An 11,181-nucleotide genomic window follows, 5' to 3' on the forward strand; every position below is an offset into this window, starting at 1 on the left:
CAGCAGTCCTGGGGTCTGCTTCCAACTAGCGGGGTGACCTTGGGCCACTGACTTAACTACTCTGAGCCTCAGTTTTCTCACTTGTAAATGAGAGGGAACAAGTGGTGACAGCACAGAGCAGGGGGTACAAAGGTGATGGTTATAAAGCACAGTGATTGGCACAGACCAACTGCTCGGTAACGGGAGCTGGTAATAGCATTACCTTTTCTTTCTAGAACCACTCTCTCCTTCTTTCCTTCCTTTCTCCCACTCTCCTTGACAAAGGGCGTGGCAGCATGAGGGTGGGGAGGTAGGGGAGAGGATAAAAGACTAAAGACATCTGGACAGGGGACATCCCAGCCATGATTGGGAAACAGCACTGCCCTCACTGACGGAAGCAAGTAGCCAGGTGGGGCGCCACCAAGGGATGATAGAGGTAAGCCGGGCTAGCATTTAAGTGTCTCTTTTAAACCTTATTTTCTAGGCAGTGAGACTCTAGATGTGGCAAGGTATGGGATAAAAGTGGAAGGAAGGGGTCTGGGGATGACTCAATCAAAGACAGATGTCAGGGATTTAACTCTCTCCTGAAGGTCTTTGCACGTATCACCCTTTCCCTTGTCGGAGGCATCCTTGAACATTTAAGGTCTTTTTTCATCTCCCCGCTAAAACAGAAGCTCGCTGAGATCAAGTGGAGAAACATATTTCTTGGGTGCTCACGGGGCCATTAGGGTCATGGATGTCCAATGGTTAGTGCTGCTCAGTGGCGTGAATACCTCCTGCCGCCCATCACCTGGCCCTCTAGTCTCCAGTTGCTGCTTTCTCTCCCTCCTCTCCCTCCTCCTCTCACGCACGTGAAATCACAAAGAATCCCTGGAAGTGTGATAAGGGCGAACCCTGGGCCGGGGTGGTGGGCACTGACGTGGCCCATGTACGGTACCGTTTTGTCTTCTCTGTGGCGGGAGTTCTGGTGCCTTTGATCTGCTGTGGGAATTCCAGGCAGAGTGGGAGAGCTCAGACGGGCTGTTTTGATGAGGCATGATGCCGAGTCATCCACACGTAGACCCCCATTTCTTATTAGACCACTGAGAAGACCTTCCAGAGCTGTGATCGTCAGAGTCTACGTGTGTGCACGGGAAGAGCTGACAGTTGAGACAGTTCTATTCAGGAGAGAGCGAGAATAGCAAGAACTAGGAGGAAATTTGATTTTAAATATTCCAATTAGCAACTCTGCTGATCCTATGAGTCCACTAATTACTCAGCTTTACCTGTGTATGTAAGAGTCATTTAAAATCAACAGCATCACAGCCCTCTTCTTGCTTGTTGCTGGTCCATTCATTCAGCTAGCGAGCATTTATTGAGCACTATGGGCTCTGCACCGGGAAAACTGTGTTGACCCAGACAGGCAAAGCCTTCCCATGCGGAGCTGGTGGTCCAGTGGGGCTGCGAGGAAGGGGCACTCGTAGCCAGGAAACCACAATGCAGTGTGGGAGGGCTCTGTCTGAGGTTAAGCATAGGATCTGGTGGGAGCTGCAGGGTCCTGAGGTTCCCCATCATAAGCCCAATATGATTGTCTGACCATCTGCCTCCCACTCGTCCAGGTTTTATGAGGGTAGAACTATCCAGCTCTTGTTCTCTGTCATTGCCCAGACTAGGCACATGGGACAGCCTCAGTGGGTACTTGGATGAACAGCCGTCACTTTGTAACAGCTACTGGGGTCAGTGCTTGGCACTGAGATCCCGCTTAATGCTGCGTAACTGCTATTCGTATTTCCTCCTTGTAGACGAGGGGACTCAGAGAGGTGAAGTTACTCATGGGGGGGGTGCTCAAGAGTGGCAGAGGTGGGATTTGAACCTGTTCTCTCCCAAGGGCTTATCCTCCCTACACCTCTTTCTTCCAAAGCTGGACCTCCTGCCATCAGCACCTGCTGCCCTCTGGACAGCCTGAGGCAGGTAGAGGCTTCATAAGGAAGGGCAGGTGGGAAGGAAGAGGGAGGCAGAGGGCAGTCAGGAGTCAAGAATATCTAACGTCTTGTGATGCTGAAACCCAAGAGCCCCCTGACTCAGCAGGATATTAATAACCCTGGCCGGTCCTTGGAGGGCAACTCTGCCAGGAGGAGAACAGCAGGGCTGTATCCACCTAACCCCCCAGCCCCCGCCACTGTGGCGGCTCACACACCACCTGTACTCACCTTGTCTGTCTCCCCGCTCGGAGCTGGAAGCTCCCTAGAGCAGACACTGGTCTGTGTCTGCAGCCTCCAACACAGAGCTTGGCATACAACAGGCACTCAATAAATAACTGTGGAGTAATGAAGGGTTGAATGAGTAAATAAACTGACCCTCAAATTTCCCAGAAACATCATTACTAGTTCCTCTCCCTACTTATCATCTGAGTAATTGCACATAGAATGTGCTCCATAATTGCAGGTTGCTTGGTTCATGTTGAACATCACTCTCAATTAGAAGCATTTCCCAGGCACCTATTTGTGTCTGGTACAGTTCTGGGCTCTCTACCGGGTAGACAGAGACTCATTCCCACCCTCTAGAACAGGGAGAGCAGTGGGAGGTCCACCAGGCCTATCCCCTCTCCCAGACAGACATGACGAATCCATTGCCAGACAGCCATGACTAATCCATCTCGGCACTGTGTCCTGATAACCTGGGATCCTGTTCAACAAGCCTCCTAGATAATCAACACTGCCTATTCGAATTGGCCCCCTCTCTCTGCCCCCCATACTTCTCCATGCTAGAGTCTGTTTGAGAGAGAGCAGACAGGCAGCCAGAGGAGAGCTCCCTTCCCTGTAAGCAGAAACCACCATTCTCTCTGGTATTAAGTGTAGAGTGGTGGGCGGGCTTGGATGGGGAGAGGTTTGTGACAACAGGAAAGCACAGTCTCTGGGAGGCCATGGCGACTCTGTGAGTGGGTGCTGCACCCCGAGGCACCTGTAGGACCAGAAGTCACCTTCCTGCCCTGCTGTGGGGAGACACTGGGGTGGCCCACCCAAGGAGCTGGGCCCTGATGGATGCCTGGGTGCAGAGTTTTCATGAAGCCACACTTAGGGGCCTCTGTTGGGGCGGTAGAGAATCCCATCACTCCAAACTCTGGGCTCTGTGTGTGTGTGAGTGTGTGCAATCATCAGCAGTGATAATTAGAATAGTTGACAACGCGAGGGACACAGGGCTGACCCATCCAAGTAGGTGCCAGGTGACTGCAGGGGTGAGGCCTGGAGGGTTCTGCTGCTGTGCCAGGCATTAGCCCGGGGTAGCTGCTGGGTTGTGGGGAGGTCTAGATGTTTCCGAGGAAGGGTCCTGGGTGGCCGGGAAATGGGGTGGTGGGGATTCTCTGGGGGCCCACAGCAGCGGCTCTTTACCAACAGGTAAATGCATGAAGCATCAATATGTCAACAAACAGGAGCAGCGATCTTGCAGACCAGTTGAACGGCAGCAGCCCTGTGTGTGGACACCTCATGCTAAGAGGTTCTTTCTGGAAATGGTCCCATCACATCTGGCTAAGGAGTTCCAGCCTCAACCTCGGGTGCCCCAGACCCTGCAGGCACATAGTGGTTGTTCACATATGTCGGGCTCTTTAGCGACAAAAGGAGAGCTCCCGCCACCGTGTGCCATACAGGTATTTCTGGAGTCATTTCACGGCTGTTTACCCGGCCCGCCGCCTCTGCATCCCCTGTGGCCAGGCCGCTCGCTGCTCAGGGTCTCGCCTGCGTGTGCCCACGGCTTGTTAATGTCAGGCTCCTGACAATGTGCATCTCTCCCTCCTCAGGGAGCTGTCCTTCTGTTGATCGTTCAGGGAAACATTTGTACTGGGTGAACCCAGACTTCAGCCTCGGGAGAGGACCTGGGAGGCCAGCGGTTCATCTGAAAATGTTAGTGCTGGAAGGACCCTCAGGCTGCACCAGCTCAACCACCCTCGCTTGACAGATGAAGATCCTGAGGACTGGAGAGGGGGACGTGGGGCTCAGCCGGGGTCCCGAAGCTCGCAGTGGACAGAATTGGGACAAGAAACTCTGAGCCACATGGTGGGGGATCCAGGGCCTGGCTATGGGGTCAGGCCGGTCTGGGTTTGAATCCTGGTGTAGGACTTGGAGGAAGTTGTCTCACCTCTCTAAGCCTCAGTTTCCCCCCAGTAAGGTGGAGGCAAATAAGAGTGCCTCTGCCGGGGTCTGGCACACGGTCTGTGACCAGTTGATGGAGATTTCTTTAGAGAAACCCCAGCAGTCTCTCCTGGACTCTGTTGTACAGAGTAGTGGCGGCATTGTGAGGCCAACTGTGAATACAGACAGTCACGGGGAGCGGTGGGAGAGAAAGGGGCCGTGCTTCTAGCCTCCCAGTGCACGGTAATTTAAGCTAGCCTCAGAGAATGAGTTCATTTGGATAGGACAGGGGTACCTCACCCTATTTGATCTGAAATTATACTCCCTTTGGCTTCTAATGTTGCCCAATTTGGCTGTCTCGTGAGTTCAAAGCCAAAGGTGATTTTTCCCCTTTGAAGTGGGGTGAGCACGTCCCTTCGCTGGAGGCCCAAAGGCTTCTCTAGGGAAACGGAGGTCCTCTAGGGTCAAGGGTCACCCTGCTCCTGGCAGCCCAGTCACACCCCTCTGAGCCCCCTGCAACCATGATTTCATTATTAAATCCTCACAACAACCCTGAGAAGTGGATCCTCCTGTGGTGCCCATTGTATGGATGGGAAATGGAGGTGCAGAGGGTGCCCAAGGAAACAAGTGGCAGCGTGGGGATCCTACACCCAGGCTGTCAGGTTGTGAGGCCCCTGCTTATAAATGCCGTGCTTCCTGCAAATGTGGACAGAGACCCTCACTCAGGGTCTGAAGACTGGGCCTGGTTGGGGGGCCCTCACCATTTCCTCAGCAACCACTCCACCGACGGTTGGCTCAGGACCCCGTAGGCCCCCACAGAGATTCCCAAAGCAGTGAAAGGAGCTGGGTGCTCAGAGCTATGCCGGGGGTCCCTGGTCAGGCGCTTGGCAGGGACACAGAGAAGGGAGAGTCTCGACAAGCCATATAACTGCATTGTGCCAGCAAATTTGGATTCGAGAGTTAGCAGAGTCAAGAGGAGGGCAAATTGGATCTGGAGGTTTTGTTTTTCCAGATTAAAAAAAACTTCTGGGAGTCCTCCATTGGGTGGAACACTAGAAGCCATGTCCTTCTGACTCTCAGGTGACACAAAGAGCAAAGCTCTCGGTCAGGTGACCCCCCTGGCTCATCCTCCCCAGCCCTGCACACATCTGCATGTACTGGAGAGTGACAAAGGAGCGAGGCTGAGACCAGGAGGCAGGAGAGCCCAGGAGGGTCCCCGCGGAGTTGGAGGAGCCCTCCTGGGCATGGGGGCAGCATACATTAAGCGTGGACATCCTAGAGGTCGCGAGTGACAGCCAGCAAAGTCAACAGAGTGAGGGAACAGTGGCAGCCGGGAGCTGTCTCCATCCATTAGGCCAAGAGCCATTAAACGAGAAATCAATGCAGGTTTCCAAGATCAAGAGTCGAACTTCATGAGCGACGGTACCTGCAATGTTCTGGGGAGCCTCAATCCCGAGGCCCTCCCCTAGGCAAAAAAGGTTGACCAAGAGTAATGGAGAGGGCGGGAGGTTGTCTCCCAGCCAGGAGTGCCCAAGCACAGACGTGGGCGGTTAGGAGCAGAGTCACAGCCTGCTCTTTCGTCAGGACCCAGGACAGGACCAGGACGGAGGGAGCAGGGTTCTTAGAGTTAGTGATTTGATGGCGGAGAAGTTTGTACGCCATGGCAGCCTTGGAGTTGCCAATTTAATGAGGAAATTGTTGCACGCAACACAGTGTGTGTGAGTGTGCATGACTAGGAGAGTCAGAGGGAACACCTTTCTGTTTATTTATTTCTCTCCCTGGGGGTTGTCTTTCTGAACTTCCAGCTGCCTTTGGTCACAGGGACCCTTGCTCTCAGCTTGCCCACTCTCGTTCCTCGTCTGCCCAGGACTTTGCATGTTTGCACGTGGGTGCCTTTGGATTGGGACTGACATGGGACTCTTTTTGGATGATGCTAATGGTCAGGGGAGTACAGAGTGGGGACCAGAGTGGGGTTGCGTGCTCAAAGGCCACTCCAGGATCCATTGGCTCACCAGGGGAGCGGGAGCGAGAGGGCCAAGGGGCTGGGGCAGGTGTTTCTGTAGCTGGGTGAATTATTTTGTGATCAACACATGTCTGAAAGGTAGACCACATCTGCTGCTGTCCTAGAGGCCCGGATCACTTGCTCAGTAAGGAAGAGACATGTTTTCCTCCTGGTGAGGAGTCATGGGCTGGGAGAGGGGCTGCAGGAGGGGGAAGCAGTTTCCTCTGGCTGACAGTAATTTCCCTTCGGACTGACACCTTTATTCAAGTCCTCCCTCCTGACTGGTGCGCACGGCTCCCTCCCCACCCCATTAGCAGCCCGCACACCTGGGGGATGAGGAGGACGGGGGTGAAGGATTCCACTGGCGAGGATGGGTGCGGCCCTTTCCTCAACTCTCAACTCTCCTGCTCCCCACGCTGAGAGCTGGGAGAAACATCCCCCAGACAGGGAGAGGTGGGGATGGGGTGAGGGTTCGGCCTCCCAGAGCGGATTCCAAATGTGGTTTTGTGAAAGGAGACTCCTAGGCTGGGGGGAGAGCTAGTGCTAGTACCCCCATATATTTCCCAGACTTGGTGAACCCGTTACTCTCCTGACACAGAGCAGTCTCCTCTGCTGGGCCCCAGGCTCCCCCAGGGCTCTGGATTCCCCTCACTCTGGAGTGAGATTAACCAGAGCCAATATTTATCGAGCACTTACCATCTGCCAGTGTTGAATGATTCCTCAACATTTCTCCGAGAATCCTCCCAACAACCCCAGGAAATAAGTGCTATTATTAACCTCACTTCACAGACGAGGAGACTGAGGATCAGAGAGGTAAAAGTGGGGTGTAGGTCCTCACAGACCGGGGTATTGTGCTCTGGGTGTTCGTGGTTTGAACTTTCTTTGTTTCCCATGCTGAGAGTTAAGACTGGCCTCTGCACTTAACTTTGCGTCGTCTAGTGTTTTCTGGCAACGCTGCCAAGCTGGCACACTCATGCTGGGCCTACACACACGTGTGTGTGAACATACATACACACATGGACACGTGCTCACACTTCCCCAGACTCAGCTGCCTCCCTGTGCTGGCCTGACGGCATCTGGCACATAGTAGGTGCTAGTAAAGCTTTGCGAGGTGCCCAGGCAGCTTGGTGCCTGTGACACAGAAAATCCTGATAGACTGGCTGCACTCCCAAGGCAGGATCCTGTGCATGCATCATCACTTGCATCTCCAGGGCCCTGGGAGGCGGTGGGGGTGTAGGGGTGCTGGCACACAGTAGGTGCTCAGTGGGTAACCTGGAGTCTCCTGCAGGGAGGTGTCCCCTGAGATCTAAGCTGCAGGGCCTGCTGAGAGAGAGGCCAAGGCTCCTTTGCATCCCATCTCCCAGACCTGAGAAATGCCCAGAGACTCCGGAACCCACAGGGTGAGCAGCGGCTGGTTCTGCCCGTGGGGCTTGTGGACCCGAAACCCGCTATCTGTTGAAGGCGCTCCGGGCACCGACTGGGCTGAAACTCCGGCTGTCTGCTGATCCCCCCCGGAACTGGTTGAAGGGGGCTTCCTCCTTGCAGCAGCCGCCCCTCCTGAAGGAGCCGAGCAGCTTTGCCTGGAGGAGTCGCGCTCCCTCCTGGGCTGAGGTGCGTGGTGTTATCTTCCCGCCGTGCTGCCTGGGGCTCAGGAACGGGACATACCCCTGTGAACCATGGGATGCCAGCAGGGGCTTCGGGGGCAGAGGGGAGAGACAGCAGACAGAGGTAGGCAGCCCTGTGGCATTTCCACCCATTCAATAGAGCCTGTGCTGATTGCCCGTGTTTGCTGTGTGCCCTAGAGAAGGCAGGAAACCCCTCTGGGTCCCCGGGTCTTCTGCCGGCAGGTGAGGACCACAACGCCAATGCCCTCCGGGGAATGTTGGGAAGAAAACAATCCTGGAGTAACAAGCTCAGGGCAGAGACCGTACATCAGTGAGACCAGGCATGAGGCTCATTCAGATACTGCCCCCGCCTTGACGCCTAACCAAGTCACCCGGCACAGGCTCCTCACCCCCAGTATTCTCATCTGGACAGCGGGGAGGATGCTAGCATCTTTCCCAGGGAGGCGGAAAAGCAGAAATGTGAGAATGTCCGTAGACTGCTGTGCACGTGCCTGGTGTGGAATACCAGAGCCACCTTGTGTTAAGCACTTTCTAGAAGCCAAACAGGTTTCAAGCATTAGCTCATTAAATCCTGACACCGAGCCTAGGCCTGGGGTACTTTACGATCCCCACTTTCCAGAGGAGGCAGCTGAGGCGTGGCAAGGTGAGTCCTTTCCCCAAGGTCACACCACTAGGAAACGGTGAGCAGGAGCGAGCCCGGGGCTGCTTGACTCTGAAGCCCTGAATCCCAATCATTACTGTAGTAAGTGCTCATTTAAGATCCAGAAGGAAACTTCGAAGTTGACTGGTCATCCCATTTTACGGCTGAGAAAGTTGAGGCCCAGAGGAGGGAAGAGATTAGCCTGGTTACAGAGCTGCTGCTGGCACCAGGCCCACAACTCCCACGGCCACTGCTCCTGTTTATTGAGCATTTACTCTGTGCCAGGTTCAAAGTGCTTTATGTGCATCATTGCATGTAAATTTTACAGTAGCACTAGGAAGAGAGAGACTTTTATTAATCCCGTTTTTCATTTGGGTAAACTGAGGCAGAGGGGAGCAGTAGCTTACTCAAGGTCACACAGCTAATTAGCAGGAGGGGTAGGAGAAAGTCAAGCCAGAGAGTCATACCCAGAGAGTCAAGCTCTAGAGCCCTCGTCCAGTACAATTGGTGGCACTGTGTCCCTGCAGAGCCCAAGATGGCCTCGCCCAGCGGCCCGGGGCTCAGGCAGACTTACTTGCCAAGAGAATGGGGTCTGCACAGTTCCTGGGCATGGCCACCACCACGTAGGGCGGGGCACAGCAGGACCCCCCGGCCGGGAAAGCGCTGCCTGAGCTGCACTGCCCGGGGAGATGGGCAGGGAGCTGGTGCTGGCAAGCCCAGTCAGCCCAAAAACCATTAGCCCCCTGCCTCCACAAAGAAGTTTATCCAACAACATGCAGGCGAGCAAAGAACACGTCTTGCTTTATGTGCCCCTTGTTGTAGGCAATGCACATCTTGGGAGACGTGCGGATGAAAGGCACCATATAAAATGCAATCAATTATGAATCACCATTACTGAATTAATCACATGTATGATTAATACAGTAATAATAATTAATGGAGTATGGTCTGGAGAGTGGAGCAGAGAACCGGCGGGGAGGAACTGGGGTGCTTCTTGCAGCCTCTGCCCCTGCCTGGGGGCGTCACCTTGGGGAAGGCCCTGGCCCTGGGGCTCCATCTCCCTCCTCCTGCCCCTGCCTCGGCTGTGGAAGCAAAGGGCCCAGGGATGCCTGGAAACCCAGAGATGGGCCTGGGCTAGTTCCCAGGATCTTACCACCTACTTACAGCCACGTCTCAACTGCTCAAGGTCAAAGGGACAAATCAAAATCTTGGTCTGGCGTCACGGAGAGCGGAGTGAACCAGGCGGAGGGTGAGAACATGCTAGGGGGCGGCTTTTGCACTTACACCTGACTTTAATCAGTGGTGTGAGCTCATTTTATCTGTCTGTCCTTTTGTCTGTCTGCATCAGGGTTTGCCTTCTCTCAGAAATCCCTAGAGGACCTGGACCTCATCTGTTACCTCTCATTGCAAAGCTGGTAGATCATTTTTGCGTGTGACTTTATAATTTCCTGTTATTCGTCTATTCCATCTATGCATATTTCCTCATCGTGAAGGAGTCAAGCAACACAGAAATAATATATATCAAATAAAGCATGTCATTCCCCCATCTCCCTTATTCATACTTTGGTATCTTTATTTTATATAGAATATAATTTTATATATATCCACATAGATATGGATATATATCCTTTTTTAAAAAATGGATGGAATATAATTAAATGCATTGTTCTGCAGATGCTTCTTGATAGTAGATTCCACATACACAATTCAAATTAAAACTGCAGTGGAGCCAAAATCCCACCAATGAAGAGGATGATTAGGCTGCTGGCGAGCGGGGAGCCAGCAATTATTTTGGGGGAGATTCATTAACACTTTCCTGCCCCTGGTGCTCAGCTTCTTTCCATTGCTGGGAAAAGGTCATTTGTCATAAGGCACCTTAATGAAGTTTAAAAATGAACATCCCTTGACCACCTGGTCCCTACATGGCTGGAATCCTATTTGTTCCCCATCTTGGAAAACAAGGACTTTATTGTTTGCTTAAAAGGAACGCTGTCTCCCGGAGGCTGCGATGGCCTGCTGTCAACTCAGGATGATGGCACAGGGACCAACTTTGGGGCAAATCCTCTCATTATGCAGATGGAGAAACTGAGGCCAAGAGCAGGGAAGTGATGGCGCCAGGCCATATACCTAATTATAGGCTGAACGGAGAAAAGTCCATTATCCTGATTCTCAGATCAGTGTTCTTTCCACTATCCCATAATTTTCAGGGTCTGGAAATGGGGAGACCCGAAGACAGGTTCAAGGAGGGGTCCCTGAAAAAGCCTGTTGGCATCAGCTTGCTGGAGAGGCAAGGAGTACTGGGGAGAGAGGCTGGAGAGGTGTTTTAAATATTGTTTCCAGCGGCACAGAGCTTTGCCTATGGGTCGCTTAGACCATCCGGGCAATAACAGGAGGACGCACCCAGGTCCCTCCACCATGCTTAGATGAACCACAAATAAGGAGCATCCTCCTCCACGTCTGTTGGCTGTCCTGACAACATCCAGTCTCAGTGATGATGGAGGAGCAGGGCGGTTCCTGGGAATTGATGACCCTGTCTAAGGGCAACAGCAGGCTGAGGGCCGACCTGGGTCATCACTCACCCTGCCTGACTGGGAGCCCCACACTGTGCCCTTCCTTCGCAGCTGCCTGCAGGCCCAGGGCTGAAAAATCAAATCGCTGAGACGTTTTCCTCTCCTCTGAGCTTCCTCTTGCTGGAGACTTTGAGGCCGGGGACCAAGTAACCAGGAGCTGGCGCGCATCTGCTCTCCTGGACAGCTTTGTGGGGTAGGCCCTCTCCGGAGGGAGGCAACTGAGAGCGCCTGCAGGAGGAGGTACTTAACGGCATTGTTT

The sequence above is a fragment of the Diceros bicornis genome, chromosome 28 (assembly GCF_020826845.1).
Source record: "Diceros bicornis minor isolate mBicDic1 chromosome 28, mDicBic1.mat.cur, whole genome shotgun sequence".
In the NCBI taxonomy this organism is placed as follows: Eukaryota; Metazoa; Chordata; class Mammalia; order Perissodactyla; family Rhinocerotidae; genus Diceros; species Diceros bicornis.